This window comes from Balaenoptera borealis (genome assembly GCF_965194805.1).
Source record: "Balaenoptera borealis genome assembly, chromosome: 4".
Lineage (NCBI taxonomy): Eukaryota > Metazoa > Chordata > Mammalia > Artiodactyla > Balaenopteridae > Balaenoptera > Balaenoptera borealis.
In genome coordinates, this window is record NC_138861.1 from 40,539,163 (window position 1) to 40,560,114 (window position 20,952).

The 20,952-nt window shown below is 39.9% G+C and overlaps 1 protein-coding gene across 11 annotated transcripts in view; it reads left to right on the forward strand.

Moving 5' to 3' along the window:
• The window catches only part of DCLK2 (doublecortin like kinase 2), a 155,211-nt gene that overhangs the window by 39,554 nt on the left and 94,705 nt on the right, over positions 1 to 20,952 (forward strand). The window lies entirely within an intron of this gene.

Sequence of the window (20,952 nt, forward strand, 5' to 3'; positions counted from 1 at the left end):
TTTAATGCTATTCTTGTCTGCTTACATTCTTTTTATGTATGTATGTATGTATGTATGTATGGCTGTGTTGGGTCTTCGTTTCTGTGCGAGGGCTTTCTCTAGTTGCGGCGAGCGGGGGCCACTCTTCATCGCGGTGCGCGGGCCTCTCACTATCGCGGCCTCTCGTTGCCGAGCACAGGCTCCAGACGCGCAGGCTCAGTAGTTGTGGCTCACGGGCCCAGTTGCTCCGCGGCATGTGGGATCTTCCCAGACCAGGGCTCGAACCTGCGTCCCCTGCATTGGCAGGCAGATTCTCAACCACTGCGCCACCAGGGAAGCCCTATTTTATTTTTAAAAATACCCACTTCATTTTATGTTAGCCTAATGAGGTGGAAATAACGTTTTTGTTGAATTCCATGTCACAAATTGCTTCTATGGGAGTTTTTTTTTGAAGTAGATGTTCTTTCTGTGAAGAAAACAAACTATTGTTTTTACCCAAGTAAAATTTAAACCTAGTTTATGTAGCAAATATCCTTATTTTGCTCTTAGCCTGAAAACATGAAAAAGAGCTACTTTGTGACTGGAGTAAACTTTGCAGAATATGTGTAAGAACCCATGAGATTGGCCTGTGAGAAAACAGCTGAGGTCCCCTTTTAATGTTTATCTGAGCCTACGACCATCTTAGGTTACCAGAGGGACTGGGTCCTGTAGTCACTATTCCTTGTTAAAAACCTTTTTACTAGAAGTAGAAATGCTATAAGAATCCTAGGGAGACATCCCCAGGTACTGGTCACCAGCTTGTTGCATCTTTTTTTTTTCCCAAATATAATTTTTTTGGAATTTATTTTTTTAACCCTTTTAAAAAAAAATTGAAGTATAGCTCATTTACCATGTAGTGTTAGTTTCAGGTGCACAGCAAAGTTATTCAGATATATATATATATATATATATTCTTTTTCAGATTCTTTTCCATTATAGGTTATTACAAAATATTGAATATAGTTCCCTGTACTATATATACACAGTAGGACCTTGTTGTTTATTTTATATGTAGTATTATATGTCTGTTAATCCCAAATTCCTAATTTATCTCCCTCTACCCCCACTTTCCCCTTTGGTAACCATAAATTTCTATGTCTGTGAATCTATTTCTGTTTTGTAAATAAGCTCACTTGTATCATGTTTTTAAATTCCGTATATAAGTAATATCTTATGATGTTTGTTTTTCTCTGTCTGACTTACTTAATATGATCTCTAGATCCATCCATGTTGCTGCAAATTTCATTATTTTTTATGGCTGAGTAGTATTCCATTGCATATATATACCACATCTTCTTTTTCCATTCATCTGTCAGTGGATATTTAGGTTGCTTCTATGTCTTGGCTATTGTAAATAGTGCTGCAATAAACGTTGGGGTGCATATATCTTTTCGAATTAGAGTTTTCATCTTTTCCAGCTCTATGCCCAGGAGTTGGATTGGTAGATCATATGGTAACTCTATTTTTAGTTTTTTAAGGAATCTCCATACTGTTTTCCATAGTGGCTACACCAATTTACATTCCCACCAACAGTGTAGCAGGGTTCCTTTTTCTCCATACGCTCTCCAGCATTTATTATTTGTAGACTTTTTAATGACGGCCATTCTGAATTACCTCATCGTAGTTTTGATTTGCATTTCTCTAATAATAGTGATATTGAAAATCTTTTCATGTGCCTGTTGGCTCTCTGCATGTCTTCTTTTGAGAAATGTCTATTTAGGTCTTCTGCCCATTTTTTGATTGGCTTGGTTTTTTTTTTTTTCATATTAAGCTGTATGAGCTATTTGTATATTTTGGAAATTAAGCCTTTGTCATTTGCATTGTTTGCAAACATTTTTTCCCATTCTGTAGGTTGTCTTTTAATTTTGTTTATGGTTTCCTTTGCTGTGCAAAAGCTTAATTAGGTCTCATTTGTTTATTTTTATTTTTATTTCCATTACTCTAGGAGGTGGATCAAAAAAAATTTTGTGGCGATTTATGTCAAAGAGTGTTCTGCCTATGTTTTCCTTGAGGAATTTTATAGTATTTGGTCTTAAATTTAGGTCTTTAATCCATTTTGAGTTTATTTTTGTATATGGTATTAGAAAATGTTGTAATTTCATTTTTATACATGTACTGTGTAGTTTTCCCAGCACCACTTATTGAAGAGATTGTCTTTTCTCAATTGTATATTCTTGCCTCCTTTGTTGTCGATTAATTGACCATGAGTGCATGGGTTTATTTCTGGGCTTTCTATGCTGTCCAATTGATCTAGGTGTCTGTTTTTGTACCAGTATCATACTGTTTTGATTACTGTAGCTTTGTAGTATAGTCTGAAGTCAAGGCTTCCTGGTTGGAGGGACTGGTGCCTGCCCACTGGTGAGTGGAGCTGGGTCTTGGCCCCCTGGTGGGCAGGGCCATGTCTAGGGGTGTGTTTAGAGGCACGTTTGGGCTCAGGAAATCTTTAGGTGGCCTATCTGCTGCTGGGTGGGGCTGTGTCCCCACTCAGTTTGTTGTTTGGCCTGAGGTGTCCCTGCACAGGAGCCTACAGGCTGTTGGGTGGGACCAGGTCTTGGTACCAAGATGGCAACCTCCAGGAGAGCTCATGCAGATGAATGCTTCCTGATATGTCCGCCACCAGTGTCCCTGTCCCCAAGGTGAGCCACAGCCAACTCCCCCCATCCCCTGCCTCCCCAGTAGACCCTCCAATTCTAGCAGGTAGGTCTGGCCCAAGCTCCTATCAGATTACTGCTTTTGCCCTTGGTCCCGGTGTGTGTGTGTGATTTTGTGTGCACCCTTTAAGAGTGAAGTCTCTATTTCCCCCAGTCCTTTGGAGCTCCTGTAATCAAGCCCTGCTGGCCTTCAAAGCCAAATGCTTTGGGGGCTTCTCTTCCCAGTGCCAGACCACTGGGCTGGGGGGCCTGATGTGGTGCTCAGAACTCATTCCTGTGGGAGAACCTCTATAATATAATTATTCTCCAGTTTGTGGGTTGCCCACCCAGGGGTTTTGGGATTTGATTATACTGCAAGCCCACCCCTCCTACCCATCTTGTTTTGGTTCCTTCTTTATGTTACTTGTAGAAGATCTTTTCTGGTAGGCTCCAGTCTTTTTCATCAGTGGTTGTTCTGCGGTTAGCTGTGATTTTGGTGTGCTCATGAGAGGAGGTGAGCTTAGGGTCCTTCTACTCTGCCATCTTGGTCCCTCTCTCCATCCTTGTTGCTTCTTGACAGGACCTTTCGTTCCTTCTCTGGGTGACATGTGCTGCCCCTCCCTCCTGTGGCAGAGGTGAGCTTCCCTTTTGTGGGACTAACCTACTGAGTAGCAGTGTAGGAATCCTGTGGGCAAAACCAGCTACATAATTTGTGGTACCTAGTGCAAGATGAAAATGCAGGACTCCTTGTTCAAAAATTATTAAGAATTTTAAGCCAGCAACATCAGAATATTAAACCCAGAAGGGGCCCTGTGTGTCTGTGCAGATCACACGCCCACAGAGCCAGCCCTGAGTGTGGGGATAAACTGTGGCATCCTTGCCCTCTCTCAGGGTCTTGTGAGGCTTAGAAGGACTGCCTTGCCTTCCACCAAATGGGAGAGGGAGAACTCAAGACTGGCTGCTGCTTCACCCCCTCACACGGCCCACCCGTGCTCCAGTGTCAGGGAGAGCTAGGAGCTCCCTCCATCCCCTCCACGCTCAGGTCGATTTTGTTAACAGGGGCATTGTTCTGAGAGTATTGGTTGACTTCTCCAGACATTCAGGTGCTAGATGGTAGGTTACAAAATGCAAGAGAGTCTCGCTGTTTGTGGTAGTTATGTTCTGTACAGTTGCAGCAGACACTGAATTAGCAAATACTGATCTTTTTTATCCAGGAATAGTAGTAAAATAGAATAGTAAAATAGAATAGAATAACAGTAAAATACTGATTTTACTGTTGCTCTTGGGGAACAAAGTTAGGTTCCTGTGAGCCCATGGTCACAACTTGGTATCAACCAGTCAATACATAATCTTGTTTTAAGTGTTTTTCTGTTGAAAGACACTTTATTTAATATATATTATTCATTATAATATATATTATTCATTCATTTACATTGCACTCAGGACCAACAGTGCTGTAACTCACGCCCACACGAACTGTATCTAACACGTGTATTTTCTCCGTGAGGCACGTCACAACCTTCTTGAGCCTAGGAACACTAGGTAGCACTCCAGCTGTACGTTTGGGGACCATTTTAAGAGAGAAACAACAGAAAGCCCCCAAACACAAAAACAGTGGCACTAAATACACCATGAGAAGTACGTGAGCAGGAACCAGACAGCAGTGTCACTTTGTTCGACCTCAGCTGGGAATTGTTGGGTGACTCAAATTTTTTGGCACTGTGCTCATGTCAGCGAATGACCGCAAAAGTGCCATGAGTATTGATTTGGGGACTAAAAATATATTTTAGAAAGTAGGCAAATTTGCAGATGTAGAATCTGCAGTTAATGAGGATCAAATGCGCTTTGAATTTCAGCTGTTCTGTCATAGTGAGCTGGTCTATAATACACAACCATATATCAACATGGAAAAAGGAGGTTACTGTTTATTTTTTTTGAAGGCTGATATAATAGGATGTAAACCAAGGAGGCAGTGTTTTCTAAAATTTGGGAGAGCTGATTCAGAGGATAGAAAAAGTTGTTCTGTGTCAGACATTTTCAAATTAAACCTGAAATGCATATACTTCTCTCTGTTAAAAGAATATGAAGGTGTTGTGGGTTTGATAACGACTGTGCTAATAACAATCATTGAGTGTCAGCTAATTACAATGTGTAGAAATAAAATGTCCAACTAATAGTAGGTTAATTAGTTTCAGTTCAGGAGTCATCTTGTGTAAACAAAGGTTGTAACAAAATGAAGAGATGAAAAGAGTTCAGATAGGAAAAGAGTTTAAGGGCTTTACCCCCTTAAAGAAACTGGCAGGCTCCAAAATATTGTCCAGTCTCTAATTATTTCACGATTAAAGGAATTCCTTCGGAAAACAGACTTCAGTGAGTGTTTGTGATACAATGTTAAAATTCAGGAAATGAGATTACACATTTTGAAAACATTCTCTTCTGAATGACACTTTCGTGTGCAAAATATTTTGAGACATTCCTATGGTAGGGACTATTGTGTGAAATAAACAGATTAGATAAGGCAGTGCTTCATGTGTTGACAAGATAACTGAAAATGTCTTAAATTGCAGTCACTCATAAGATGCAGTTTATGTCTATTTGTGTTTATGTGTACGTAGCAAGGGCTCATGGCATGTGTCAATGTTTTTTGTTTTTTGATCTCCTTAAGTCGTCGTATCACCTCGACGACAATTCTATACAGTGATGGCATAGTACCTAAGTGCCTGGGTAGCATCAATAATTGCTTTCTTGTTGCAAATGTTTTGAAATATCAGAACATTTTCATTTTTCTGTCTTTTCAAAATCCATCTGTTTTTTTGAAGCCTGGTGTGCTGTGGGATTACGGTTTGGGTTTGTGGCTGTTCTTCACAGTAGTTCCCTAAATCATGTGTTCTTTCTCCTTGCAGCCTTCCATTTCACTCAAGAGACTCAGCTAGCGACTGCCCCAGTGTGCCTTTTAATACCGTTTTGCTCTTTAAATGAGTTCATCTTCTAAATAACTGTTTACTGACTTGCCTGAGCCAGATGATAATGTTAGACTGTTGACTATGAGGAAATCCCAATTCTTTCCATTTTATAATGAAATGGTTACCTAGAATGCTTTTAAACAATTTATGAACTAAATTTTAGAAGACTCATTTTCTAAATTATTATTTTTCCATATTCTCTGGAGCAGTGGTTCCAAAAAAATCAAAATCCATTGCACCTCACCCCCCCCGTCACAAACATACACACATACTATATCTGTATATCTATATCTGTACCTATCTATCTATCTAGCCATGTATCAGAGTTTCAGGTTATATTTGAGAAAAGCTTCATTCTTGGAGACTCAAAGTGCATATTAGCATGTTGAAAGCTTTGAAAATTCCTGCAGTGAAGAAACCTGTTAGAACATTTCCCAGATTATTCTGTCATGGAACCCTTTCATTGCAGAATACCCTCTTCATATCCCCTTGGACTGGTGTTCTGTAAAATGCTGCCCTGAAGACAAACAAGCATTTAAATGTTATTACTTACTCAGATACAGTGAGTATTTACTGTGGGCCAGGCACTGAACTAAGGAAAAGGCATACAGTTGGTGACTAGGAGTCTTCACTGCCCCTAAGGGGAGAGCAGTGAGGGATAACAGAACACACTGTGATAGGTGCCTGATAGAATAAGTACAGGGTGCTGCTATGAAAGAATGTGTAGGCTGGGGAACCTAACCCATACTCAGCAGGGAAAACCACCTAAAGTAAGTGTTCTTTCATTCATTTTGCAAAAATGAGTGTCTTCTATAATGGGGGAATACAACCGTGAACAAGACAGAGTCTCTGCCCGCATGAAGGTTAAATTCCATTGGGGAAGGCAGAAAATAAGCAAGTAAATCATTTAGCATTTTTGATAGTAAAAAGTTCTGTGAAGAAAATGAGGAAGGTTTGAAACAGCTGCTGTATAAATGGAGGAGAGCTCGAAGGGAGGAAGCAGCTAAGAGGGTTCTGGTGAAGTAGAAACCGTGGATTTAATAATGGCATCATGAATGTACAGAGCCTTGTGGATTTTCTCCAACTGCATCCATTGCCCAGGTGAGGTACAAAGAATGTGAAGAGTCGGGTTGACAGGAATTTGGGTTTCCTCAGTCGTGGGCACTGAGAGGAAGATCAGGTCATGGAATTTTGACTCCATCGGGTAGTCAAAGATCATGGAGGCTGAGCTGGATGGGGAAGGAAACCCGAAGAGGGAAGAAGGAGGGTGGTGAAGGGGCCAAGATTCCAGAGATTGATGTCTAGGTGTAGTAGGGGTGAGAGAGCAAGAAGATAAGGAAATTTGTGGTCAGGCAGAGGTATTTTCTTTTAAGGATTCAGAAGTGGGGGGTCCCTCTGAATGATGAAGTCCAGAATGCGGCAATGGGCTATGATGACTGAGGACCTGTGGTGGTACTGGCCCCACTGGAGCTGAGGAGGTTGTCCTGACCACCAGCATGGGCTGTGATATCACTCAAGAAAATGGAAGGGATAATTGAAGGGATACTTGGGATGGAGAGGCTATGAACCAAGTTCTAAAGCCTTAAGGAAAAAGGGGGAATGTCAGAACTGGAAAGTACAAAGTGGTATAATTAGACGGTGTGAGACTCCAAGGAATAGGGAATTTCTTTTAAACAAGCATGGAGAAGTGATTAGAAAAGTCACTGTGAGCATGTAGCGGGTTCTTCTTATCCTAGGGTGTGGGGGAACGAGCAGCCTCCAGGTGCCTGGAATGTGGTTTCACCAATCAACCTGGGTTCTGAAGAGGCTGTGACTTTTCCAGTGTAGGTGGTAACTGGCAGACAGTAAAGTTCAAACCATGTCTTCTGGCTCTTTGTCCAGAGCACTTCACCCTTATTGCAGAGATGTAGAGGCTACAAGATGAAAAATAATCATAAATTCATAAGCAGCCAAACACGTACTTCTTTGCTGAATGCTGTCGGTACTATATTTACTGTGTGAAGTTGTGTACATAATGGACCAAGCTTCTAGATTTTCATGAGATGGTTTTTGAGCTGTGGACATCCAATACTTGAAAAATTACCTTATTCACGAAATGATGGCTCCCAGATCTCCATCAGTGACTGAGTTTCTCTCCCCACCCCAGGTCCCTTACCCCTGCCATGTTCCTCCTTTCCCTTCCATCCTGCCTTGGCCCTGACTGGCTAAAATTTTTGTTGGAAACCCAATCAAGCCTGCATCTCATCCCTAGAGACCTTTGAGAGGTCATTGCTTCAAATGCATTTTCCTTGGAGCCTTAGTGAGAGCTATTGGTGCTAAAATGGTTTGTTTTAGAGATTAAGAAGGAGAGTTTTGGGGAATACCCTGGCAGTCCAGTGGTTAGGACTTGGCACTTTCACTGCCAAGGGTGCGGGTTCAATTCCTGGTCAGGGAACTAAGATCCTGCGAGCCGAGCAGCGTGGCCAAAAAAAAAAAGAAAAAAAGATTGAGGGTTTTGTATTTGCACAGACCTGAAATTGATTCCTGGGTCCACCATTTATTAATGGTATAAGCTTCATCAAAGTACTTATTAACCTCATTGCTCTCTTTTTTAATGTGAATGAAATAAGATTTATGCTAAAGCGCTTAGCACAGGGCCTAACCCCTGGTACTTGACTGATGAATTGTAGTGGCTCTCAGCATCTCCAGAGGGCCCTGGGAACCATCCTTGCAAAACCTGGAGTTGATGGCAGGGGGTGGGGGGTAGCAAGGAGGAGGCTTTGGAATCTATTGTCCCAACAGGGACATCCTTACTCTTGACGTGCTTCACTGTGAACATGACATAAGTCTCAGTCTCCCATGGACTTTGAAGCCCTGCCTAAAAGTGAAAGGCCAAATCTGGTCTGTGAATAGGCTGGCCCTTCCTCTTTTGGGACTGTCAATTAGGGTCCTTAATCATGACTACACATCAGAATCACCTGTAGAACTTAAAAAAAATAGGTACGTAGACCCCATGCCCCAGGAGATTCTCATTTATAGACCTGGAGTAGGGCCTGCACAAATGATTTTTAAATGTGTATCAACAGGTACATGAACTGATAGAGTTAGAAGGTAGGACTAATAATAAAAACTTCCCAAAGTCATCAGGATTAAGTAAAATTGCCTAGTCCATAACTGCAATTCAAGAAGTTGTATCAGTTATCTCTTGTTGCATAACAAATCACCCTAAATACAGTGGCATTCAGAAATAGGCAAAATAAGCATTTATTTCTCACCCTTTAAATGTTGGCTGCAGCAGCTCTGCTGATGCCAGCTGAGCTGCAGCACAGAGTGGGGTGGGGCTGGCTGACGCAGCTTTCCTCCCCAAGTCTCCCATGCTCCTGCACCAGTGGGTCAGCCCAGGGTCTGTCAGAAGCACAAGGGAGCAAGTGGAAATACGTGTGGCCTCTTGAAGCCTAGACTCAAAACATTACTTCTTCCTCATTCTGTTGGCCAAAGTGGATCACATGCGGCAAGCCCTCGTGTCAAGGGGTGGTGAAATATACGCAAAGGACATGGGTACAGGGAGGGGTGAGGAATGAGGTTCAGTAGTGCAGTCTGTCACAGAAGCCTGAAACATAGGTCTTTACTAGCGAAAGTTAAATGACTGCAGATGAAAAAAAAATGTTGGTGAAGCATCTACTCTATGTCAGGCTCAATGGTAAAATGCCAAGAAAAAGTGACCAGGAACTGCCCATAATAAAGGCTTAGTAACATATATCAGTTACTCTCAGAGTTAAACAGGCTTGTGGGGGGGTGTGTGTGCAGGATTTGGGAAATTTATCTCCCTTTGTAACTTTTTCCTCGCCACAGGAAAATTCATACAGGATTTAAATGAGTTTTGGAAAATTATTCATAAAATGTGACCACCTGTATTTTCTGTATTTCCATTCTATAACAAAATGTGTTGTAAAATGTAATTGGACCCCCAAACCACATCCTTTTCAGCTACCATCTAATTACAAGGTTGCATATCGAGGAGAGCTTGTGGGAAGCATTACACATTGGATTTTAAGACAGAGGAAATCGGTACTCTATCTGATGCTTTCATTATGGCTAGGTGCGTGAAATTTTTTGTCTGTCCTTCATTTTTAATGATATCTACCCTTCACAAGTTACTTATTGAGATTAGATGTAACAAAGTATGTGAAAGTAGCTTCAAAGTTGAATATCATAAACCAGTAATAAATGGGAGTCGTTTCTCCAAAAACAGAGAGGGTAAGCTCTTGGGTTCCACAACCAAATTGCCTGGGTGTGATTTCTGGCTTTGTCACACTGGCTGTGAAATGTTGGGCAAGGTGGGTTAACTTCCTGGCCTCAGTTCCTCCTTGTTTAAAAGAGAGTAAGAGGCCTATCTACCCTCTGAGGTGCTGTGAGGACTCAGTGAGGTGTAATCTTGTAAACCTTGTGGTGGGCACAGTGCCTGGCCTGCTGTAACTATCAATAAGGGTTACATTTTATTTTATTTTATTTTCCACAATAAATGAAATACAGACAAAGTTGCTATTTGGTGAATTATGCTCAATGATAGCTAGAACAAGTCTAAGATATGTGGTAAGTTTTGTGAATTTAGGAATCTGAGTGGAAAAGTTTGAAGGGTTGTATCTGCTTTTGGATGTTTCAGATCTCAGTCATTTAAAGGTGAGAATTATTTTGCAAGAAGAAACATTGTGGACCTGCCATGTGTACAATAATGTTATACCTAGCAAAAAAACTTCAGATATGGTCTCCACCTTCAAGAAACTAGCAGGCCATTGGGAAAAGCACAATTATCACATCTGAAGTGATGCCAGTGCAAAGTGATATAGTGCAGACTAGGTGCTTAAAAGGAGTGTGTATCCAAGCTGCTGGAAGGGTGCCAGTGAAATTCTGTCCGTGGGTTCAGGTGGCAGTTCAGTTGTTAGCCGCAGCATAGGGTGGTTATGTACTTACTTATGCAGAGACGCAGAATTAAATTGTGGTCTTACCAGGTGTCTGCAATTGAAATGAGACTCCACAGAGGGAGAAGGGGAGTTTCGTAGTTGATGTTACGGTGCTGCCGAGCACAGAAAAAAGCTAAGTCAGCACATGTTGTGCCTCTGCTTTACAGAGCAATGGGTTATGTATCATTAACAACGAAGCGGTGTTGGCCATTGCCAGGAGAGACAGAAACTGGCCTATTCAGGGTACGGTGGCTTTGCAGTACCAAAGCTAATGCCGTTTTGAGCCAAGAGTATAGTTCAGTATATTTGAGCATTACTGTCTTTGCAATCTGTCTTTTTAAAAGTATAATTTCAAAGTTTATATGAAATTCATCTTGTTGATCTATTTCTTATCCAACTGATGTGGTTTGTTGTACATTTTGGCAAATGTAACAAGCAAAATATACCTCTGGAATGCCAATGCTTAGTTCCCGCTTAGCCTTATATAGTCTGTAAAGGTGGGTGTTGGTCTTTATCTTAATGTGGCATAAAAGTAAAGCTTTAATGAACCATTGTATGTAACAGAATCAAAGACTCTGGTAGTAAGTCAAGGAGGGGAATGTAGAATATAATTTTACCTTTGCAAAAACCATAAACAGAACAGATTTCTTTCATAAAGTACATTAAAGTAACTCAGAACAAATTCTAAAATGAAATAGAAAGGTGACGATTTGTTAGTTTACCTTCTCTATTTGTTATTTTGCAGTGCTTTCTTTCTTAGAATTGAAGCTCTGGTAGAAGAAATTAGCTATCTTTGTTCTCTCCAGGTGAGTGGGGCCGTAGAGGAAATAGATATATAATAGGTTTCCCCCAGCAAGAATGTAGGTCCTCCTAGACTCCATGGGTCTCCAGGACTCGGGGGAGCTGTGACAGTGCCAGCAAAAGGGTCTGTATGTTGAAGTCCTCAGTGGTGATGCTGTGTGGCAGGCAGGAGAAAGTGCCAGAGTCATGAAGACTTCTTCTTAGGAGAAGCGGACTTTTTCACAAAAGGCTTTGCAGTATCCATGAAGTAAGTACTGTCCTATGCTCAAAGGTTGCAGATAAGTCAGTGTGCTAATGAGAAATTTAATATATTCTGCTTATTCTTCCTATTCTTTCCTGGTGTGTTAGGAATCCATGAAGGTGCTACTGTTTTTATTTTTTTTTAATGTTTTTTGTGATAGTCCGTGTATACTTTTAGATCTTAAGACGACGAGTACTGTAAAGTGGTTAAAATAATTTGTTGATAACAACAGTGAAGTGTTTGGAACTAGTAAATAAAATAAGTGTACTAGATTATAACTAGCATTATCATATTTGTGTATCTAATAGTTTTCAAAGCTTTTGCAGAATGTGTAGAGAAGTTGGATGGGAAACTTCTTTATTGTTCAGATTTTTTAAAAAGTTTACCAACAAAACTGTCTACCTAGTCAGGGGAATGAATAATGCCACTTCATTCTAACTCATTCTCTTCCTTCAAACATGCAGATTCAGCTAGTCAGGTGTTTAATTTATGATTTTGAAACCATACTACCAACTGTGTGTGGCTTTGAATGTTCTGTTTTTTGGGTGGCAGAAGTCCTCATGGCATTTCCTTAGCCTGTGAGTTTTAATTCCATAATATTTCTTAGTTCTTAAGACTAGGCCAGATTTCATTACATTCTCTGAAATTTAATCTTATAAAAGTTCTAGGATGATTCACGCTAGCCTTCCCTCCCCAGATCATGACTCATTTTCAAAGTTGTATTTGAAAAGCTATGTAAGTTAAGGTGAAATATTTAGAGTTTGGCACTTGGTTATTTCCCCAATTACTCACTTGGTCTCTGCCAGCAGTGAGTGTGATGACAGGGTTAGGTTTTATTTCTCAGGTGTTCGTGTTGGTGTTTCATTTTGCAGATCTAAACAAGGGGTTAGAAGGGAGTGCTGAAACAGAAGAATAAGCCCTTAAGGTTTTGGTTCCTACGAGATGGAAACCATTCAAGGACATCTGGTGCATAGAGCATTGTTAGTTTCTCAGTATTTGGCTCTTACCATTTTATCAGCGTCTTTACAAGACTAATCTTCCAGGAATATTCATTGTCTCTTTTCATCACAGAGTTCTCATTGGAAATATACAAACAAGTCATGGCACAAAAGAGAATTTTAAAGATATTAGGGATTAGAGAGTGATAAACTTGAGGTACACATCTATTTCTTGGCAGAAAGATGTGAAGGAAAATGTGACTTCAGAGCAAATGAGAACTACTTTACAAAGTTTTGAAAGATGACTTTGAAACATTTTTTGTGTGTGTGGTTTGTTAACTCTGTTTTCCAAGACAGGGACTCTTTCCTCATGAGAGTAGCATGATTTCATGCTCTGGAGTAGGGTCATTGTGGTGAACCGTACAGCTGTAATTAGAACACACTAAATTGGCCCAAACTGTAGTTTGAGGTGTAATGCTTGACATGTTAAATACATCAGTTCTCTTTTAGGAAAAATTTCTGTAACAGTGAAATCATACTGTGTTAAGTTAAATTATGTTAGTATCTTTCTTTTAGACAGAGGAGCATGAAATGTCTGAATTCTTTTTCCCCCATTAGTCATGAAAAAGGTTTATGAACCTGTTACGAATAAAATAATTATTTAGTGTAGTGTCCACTTAATTCCCTGCATTGCCAAATATTCTTCTATGAATCTTTCCTTCATCACTCCCTTCTGACTCCCTCTTTAGATCTGCAGTTTTCAGTAGCACATCAATCATCATCTTGTATATAATTAGCACAGTGTCTTAGGTGGTGTCATCTGAATTACTCAACAGGGGGTAACGATTGGGTAATTTGAAATGTCATCATTGACCCCAGATCTTCCTTCTCTGAATGGTAATAGTAGATAATGGTTTCTAAGCCATTGCACCCTTTCAGTTTAATAGACTGTAGGGTTAAAAAAAAGAAAGAAAGAAGAGAGAGAGGGAAAGGAAGGAAGGAAAGAAAGGAAGACAGAAAGGGAAAAAGAATGAAATGGAAGAAAATAAAGGAAAGGAAGAGAAGAAAGGAAAGAGAAAGGAAAGGAAGAAAGGAAAGAAAGAAAAGAAAGGAAGAAAGGAAAGAAAGGAAAGGAAGAAAGGAAAGAAAGAAAGAAAAAAAAGAAAAGAAAGTGTCTTCCTGGATGTTTTTAGTTTCTTTTGTTTCCTTTATTATTTAGCATGCTAACCTTTTACAGCATTTGTTTCCCTCACTTATGTTTCAAATTAGAGTCAGTTTCCTCTGGTATTTGTTGACCTCAGAATTGACTTCAGGCATTTTATTTATGAAATCTGTGCTGGAGTTAACAATGAGCTATGCTCCAGGGGAAATCGTATATTAAATCAAATATTTGAGCGCCCTGAATTCAAGAATCTATTCTTAACAGACACAAAGGTCCCTAAGATATGGCTCATAACTTTAGTGAACTTATGGATGAATTGTCAAAATAAGTATAAAGAAGCAGATTCAATAAGAAAAGCAAAACCCGTCAATTCTGTGTAAGGTTTCTCTTAAGAACCTTGGGAGGAATGTTCCAGACAGTGAGATAAGATGTCTCAAGGGATGCTGACTCTGATTCTCCTTCTTTCCTTGGGGTTGCCTTTGATTTTCTCTGCACCACCAAGTACCACCCCCACCCCCAGGGAGGCAGGTGATTAGAGGTTATGGGAGCAAACCATGGAGTCTCAGTGCTGGGTTGGGATCTTGGGCCGGTTACTTGATCTTTCTGAACCTGTGTCTTTACTTGTAAAAGGGGATGATAATACAGACGTCCCTGGAGAGTGACTGGTACCTTAATAGATGTTGAATAAATGTTAGCTCTTATTACTTTTACACTATTTTCCCTTTAAAAGCCCAAGCGTTGGCAAAAATATCTTCTTGTTGTCATTCACTTTTGCCAATTGAAACAGACTGGCATTGTAGGAAATAAATTTTCTTGATAAAACAAATACTTATCGAATACCTACCATGTGGCAGAAACTGTCCTAGTAGGTTTAGGTATATTATTTCACCTAATTGTCATGAAAGATGTAAGGAGGTGTAGGTAGCCTTAGCTCAGTTTTATTGATAGCAAAGTAACAACCTCTTTGGACATCAGTTTCCCTAAGGTCACTCAACTAATATGAAGTTGGAGCTGGAATGCCAACTCCTGATCTTTTTGACTCCAAAAGCTCATGTTTCTTCTACAGTACCTCACAGAAACAGTTATGAAAGGACTCTCAAAAATGAGGAGTACCAAAACGTACTATCGAAAGGGGATTTTCTATTGAATATTCATAGAGTATCAAATTTTCTCAGGCTCTGATCCTAAAGAGTTTGTACAACATCACAAACAAAATGAATTTATTCAAATAATAACTGGAGATAAAATTTTGAGCAAAACAGATTCCTACTTCTTAGCCTCCGGTTCTTCTTCACATGGTGGCCATCAGTGACATCAAGGACCTGAGACCCATTCTAAGATTAAAAACAGTAAAATACCTAGCCCAGTAAAGTCATTTGCTTATGACAAGATTTACAGTAGAAAAGTAGCTTGTGTTTTTGAGTCTTATCACTCCAGGTGTGGTCCAAGGACTAACATCAACATCACTTGGAAGTTTTCACAAATACAGAATCTCAGGTTCGACCTCAGCTCTCTTGCATCAGACTCTGCATTTTCAGTCTCCAACTGATTTGTATGCACAAGTTTCAGACTCACTGTTTTAGAAAGCAATCCAAGAGAAAACTACACATCACCTGGACAATTGTACTAACTTTTAATGTTCAGAAGAGAAGAATACAAAAACATAGTTTATTTCCTGGGTGAATTTACAAACTAGTTAGCCAGCGTTATGGTGTAGTAGTTGAAAGCTAGTTCATTCAGTTGAGAGCTGGGTTATTGGAGTCAGACCGCCTGGGCCACGTCCCAGCTCTCTCACTGAGTCGATGTGTGAGCTTGGGTAAGTCCGTAGCAGAGGGCTGTGATGTGTTCAGATGCCGTCCTGCATGGTCAGTGTTTAGCATAGTGCCTGCCACACAGTGAGCTGGTTATTTACTGTTAAAGAAGCCTTAGATATATGCAAGAGCTCTAGAAGTTGATTAAAGTTCAGGTGGTTGGAATATGGCATGATTTGATGAAGGAAGGCTAGTTGTACAGTGAAAATAGGGTTTTAAGGCTTGGGTTCTAGGTCTGGCTGTACCACCAACCAGCTGCTTGGCTTTGGGCAAGTTACTTAAGGCTCAGCTACCCCATCTGTAAAATGGCTTGCCTACCTGATAGAGTTTTCTGAGGGTCAGTTGAAATAATAAAAGTGCATTGTATGGGCACTTGTAAGGCAGCAAGTAAGAATTGATATTCCAAAGGCCCTTTTTGAATAGAGAGCTTGAACTAAGTTACCTGCTTAAGCTGGGTATGTCAGAGGCCAGACCCAAAGCAGTTTACTTTTATACTGCTGCAATGATAAACAAATTGGAATAAAATGGTAAGAAAGCTTAAGCGTCAAAAATAAATTGTACAACAGCTTTGTCCCATGTCCTTGGTGTTTACTGGTTCCTGACCCTCACCTGGTCATAATGCAAATTGTATACCCTGTTATTCAACCCCATTATGTACAGTTGTGTTGTAAAAACTGGCTGCAGAGGAAACACCTGTACTTCACGTAGAAAGTTGCCTTCCTCTGGAGCCAGTGCTGGCAGTACACAGGGTCAGATGCACAATCCACTGTGTATGCAGTGGCATGTCCAGTTTGGGGAGAGCATTGCCAGTGCATTATCCTTCTTTCTGCCATGATATTTTTAATTTCGTGGTGAGTTATAATATATAGATTAAGTGACATACCAGTCTGGGCAATAGCTACTGGTAAAGTGTGGAAGAAATATTTTGTTATGATGAATAGAGTAGATGTTGAAATAAGGGTTGCTTTGGAAAGTGAACTGTGAGAGTGTTAAAAAGTTGTTCACAATACAAACTGCAATAGAAATCTTATTTTAATGTAATTGATCTAGTAGTATTTGGTGGATCAAAAGTCTTACCTGAAAGGATCATAAGAATTACATGTACCTTTTATAGTAGATTTTAACTTGAAACAGTAAGTACACTCTGATTCACCAAACATTTGATGTCAAGGCCTTTGCTTGGAGTGTGACCACCTGAAGAAAGGTCTTCCTTATCTCTCTTGTATAAACCATATCTACACTGTAGAGTCTATAATTGTTAGTTTCAGTTCTTAAAAATGGAGTGAGACGTTAGATACCTGTGAATCAATCTGAGGGCAGAATCCATTTAAATTTTTGTCAGATCTCATCCCGCAAATCTAAGATGTCTTGAGAACATTTAATTCAGTAGCAATTTATTTGAGTAACCTATCTTTATGGAGCATTTTCAAATCATTCAAATTAATTTCCATTGAAAACCTTTGTTTTCATACTTGTATTTCTACTGTTTGTAGAAATACACGTTATAGTTTTAACAAGCACAACTGGCATAAACAGGTTGGGGAGGAAATAGAACTGATTCCTAGTATATATTAAAATGTACCTGGTAGAAGCTGATGTGTTTGGGGTATCAGGAAGTAGCCTGTGGTTCAGTGTGTCATTCAGCAGAATGCTTCACAGAAGAAATAGAGAACATGGTGGAGAGAGAGCAAATTTTTATTGTAGTATACATTTTGACCACTGGCTATAAGATGCCTGGCATGAAGTGAAGTGTTTTATTTTTTGGTTTTTGGAAGGTTTTTTTTTTTTTTTGCTTAACATTTTGTGAAGACTATTTTAAGGTCATTTGGCAAACATGTGCTGTTTCACAATATAATAGCTTCTTTTCTCATGGGGCAAGAAGCAAGAAAACATTTTTCTTTTTTCTTTGCTACTGTGAATGTCCCTTACTCCAGGCTTTGGAATTGTGTTTAATACATAAAATCTGTACTGATCCTGGACTTGAGTGGAAGAAATCTTGGCAGGTTGGTTGGGGATAGAAATGAGGTAGTCCAGTGACTTTTAAAATGCTACTGAATTGTGCATCCAGTTCTTGTTAAAACCAAAAGGACCCAATCTTAGTCCAAGCAAAACTTTACATGTTTAAATTGCTTGTGTTTTTAAATGAATGTTTTTGCTGTTTTTTCAAAAGGCATTTTGACAGAGAGCATAGTTGAAGTACACGTGAATGTTTACATAATATGCTGACTTCTCGAAAACGGAAAGAGGTTTTTTTGTTTTCTGAGAGATCCAGTTTTTTTTTTAACCTATACATTTTAAAAAAGTATTTATTTAATTTATTTATTTGGTTGCACTGGGTCTTAGTTGTGGCATGCATGTAGGATCTAGTTTCTTGACCAGGGATCAAACCCAGGCCCCCTGTATTGGGAGTGCGGAGTCTTAACCACTGCACCACCTGGGAAGTCCTTAGTTTCACTGTTTAATGAGAAGTTTAAATTTAGTGTTTGAGATAAATTTTTTTTTTTAAAGTGAGAACAATGTATATCTTTGTATACAATGTAACAATGTATATCATGTAAGTCTCGCATAGTCTCACCGTTTCCCATTTCAGAAAGATTGGTACTCTTTCATTCTCTTTATAATGAAAATAGTGTGCTGTGCCTTGACAGAAAGCACAATGGAACTGGAGACAGAAGCCTAGATTTCAAGCCCTAACCTGGGTGATGTCTAGAGTGGCATCTAATCACTCTGAACCTTAGTTTCTTCATCTGTAAAATGATGCAATAAGACCTTTTTCATCCATAAAATAGGAATGACTGTACCAACTCACAGGGCTGTTGTCAGGATTAAGTGAGACTATAACATATGAAAAATGTTTAGCAGTTTGTTTGGCACAGAGTAAGTGCTTGATAAAATGGCATTTATCGTTTTAAAAATACCAAGGCGATTGCTCCAGGCTTTTACCCTTGATGCTTCTGTTATGTAGACCTAATGCCCTCTTGCTGAGTAAGAGCACTTCTGCACACATTGTTCAGGCCTGTTCCTTCCCATCTCCTGCCTTTTGCCCTCAAATAGGGTGAAATTAGCTAACGGACTAATAGCCAATTGCCTGCATCTAGGCCTGTGTTGTCTGGTGAGCTGCCAGCTAACCATTTAATGAGCTGCGAGTTTCTCTCAGCCTGTCTTACAAGCCCCCTGTGGGAACTTTCCCGGCTGAAATAAAGGAGGGCAAAGCTGAAAGGGTTGGCCAGGGCTTCCCCCTCCCTTTTCTCTCTTCTGTCCTCGGCAGGGAGTCGGTGGCTTTAGTAGCTGCACCTGCCCTGCCAGGGAAGGCTCTCCAGGTAGGCAGTGTCTCAGCATCCCCTGCCCTGCTGGTTTCCAGCACTCTTGCTGCTCCCCAGGTGGTTTTTATTTTGTTTCTGTTCTGGTTTTAGTGCGGCTAACTGTATCATGAAGAAACTGTTCCCAGGGGAGTTGTTGAGGGATGCTTTCTTATCCCTCCCACATCCCACCCCAGCCAGCTATGTAAGAAGGAGGGAAAACGTTGTGTACAACATCTATGCCCTCGTGGAAGACTTGAGATCTTCAAGTTGGATATTGGGACAGTCACATACAACTGCAGGCCCCGCAAAGGAATAAACTAGAGTGAAGACAGGCTAGTTCCTTGCCTGAGGCCACTTCCTTTCCTCTGCCCCTGGCATGTTTCTGCAGATAAGGACCACTGAATTAATTACTTTGGAAGTCTAGGAAAATAGCATTTTGAATGTTTTATTCCTCAACAAGCTCTAAATGGAAAATATGTCTCTAGATAAGACCTAAGAAGCTCCAGTGATGTTTTCCCCATAATTATTCATAAGATTTTTTAAAATGTGGCTCTGGTTAAAATTTTAGATAATCAAATGAGGTGCTAATGCATAATATTAATGTTGTTATTATAATACCAGTTCACTCAACTGACATATTTTAGGTCAATTTGAATCATGTACCAAATTGTTCAATGAAGTGTAAGAAAGCATTTTTAAGATATATAAATAATATATAAATATTTAATGTATACATAGATTACATATATATTTATGAAACTTTTACATATATATATATATATATATATATATATATATATATATATATATATATATATATATATATGTAAAAGAATAGGAGAAAAAAACCTGAGAAAACAGCCACCGTAGCAACAAGATTTGGATCCCATGAGTCTTTCAGGATCTCAGACTTTGGTAAATAACAACCGAGTGGGAAATGCATATGTAATTTGAAAGCAGTTGTGTGACATAAATGGTTTTTGGTTTTGCTTTATTTTACTCTATATGCACATCAGCGAAAGTGAAAGCCCAATAACTGGTCCAAAACAATGAGTTCCCCATATACTGCCTTCAGAGTAGCCGCACGGTGACTTAGATTTAACTTTTGAAAACAACCATAATTAATGATGAAGGTAAAACCAAAAATATGCATCATCACTGCTTAAAGATTAATTTAAAAAAAAAAACCCAACTCTTTTATTTAAAAAGAAGGAAAAAAAACTCCTGTCTTGCTGGTGTTTGTATATTTCAAACAGTGCTTTCAATGGAACAGTCTTACAGAGCAACTTCAAGGCCAGTATTATCATTTTGGCAGTGAGAGGAGCCCTGTAAAGCTCGGTAAATGCTTTAAGTAAGATATTAAACAACATGCTGTGAGAACAAAGGAATGACTCATTCTAACTGAGAGGATCTTCCCTCCTCTCAAAGGCTGGAATAGTTCAAAAGGGCTTTGATGAATGAGTAAGACTTCAGCTGGTGAAGGAATAAAGGAGAATTTTAGGTGGTCTGAGCAAAGGCATCAAGGTATTAAAGTCCACGGACCACTTGGCAACTGTGGAAGAGCCCAGCATCGCTGTGTGTGCTGCTTTCCTCCAGGTGGCCCCTAGCAGCTTCGGGGCTATTCTGACAGTCCAGGTTCCCCTCCATCCTTCCAGCAAGCATCTCTGAAGGAGCTCTGACACCACAGCATAATTTCAGAATCAAACTGTAATTGGAGACTCAGTGCTCTGATTGCGCTGGCAAAGGCTGTCCTGGATTGAGTGGAGAGAGTTCCCCAAGGAAAAAGTGTGTTCTGTTATAAGCAGAGCGAGGGGATGGGTGCCGGGCAACAAAACCCAATTTGCTGCAGAAGCTCGGTTCAAAGGTCTCCTTGTCTTCAGTGTGCTCAGTCATCCACTGTTACTCTTTCTCTCCATTCACTAATGGACACTGATCAGAGTCTTTTTTTTTTTTAATTTTTATTTATTTATTTATTTATTTATTTATTTATTTTTGGCCGTGTGTTGGGTCTTCGTTTCTGTGCGAGGGCTTTCTCTAGTTGCGGCAAGCGGGGGCCACTCTTCATCGCGATGCGTGGGCCTCTCACTATCGCGGCCTCTCTTGTTGCGGAGCACAGGCTCCAGAGGTGCAGGCTCAGTAGTTGTGG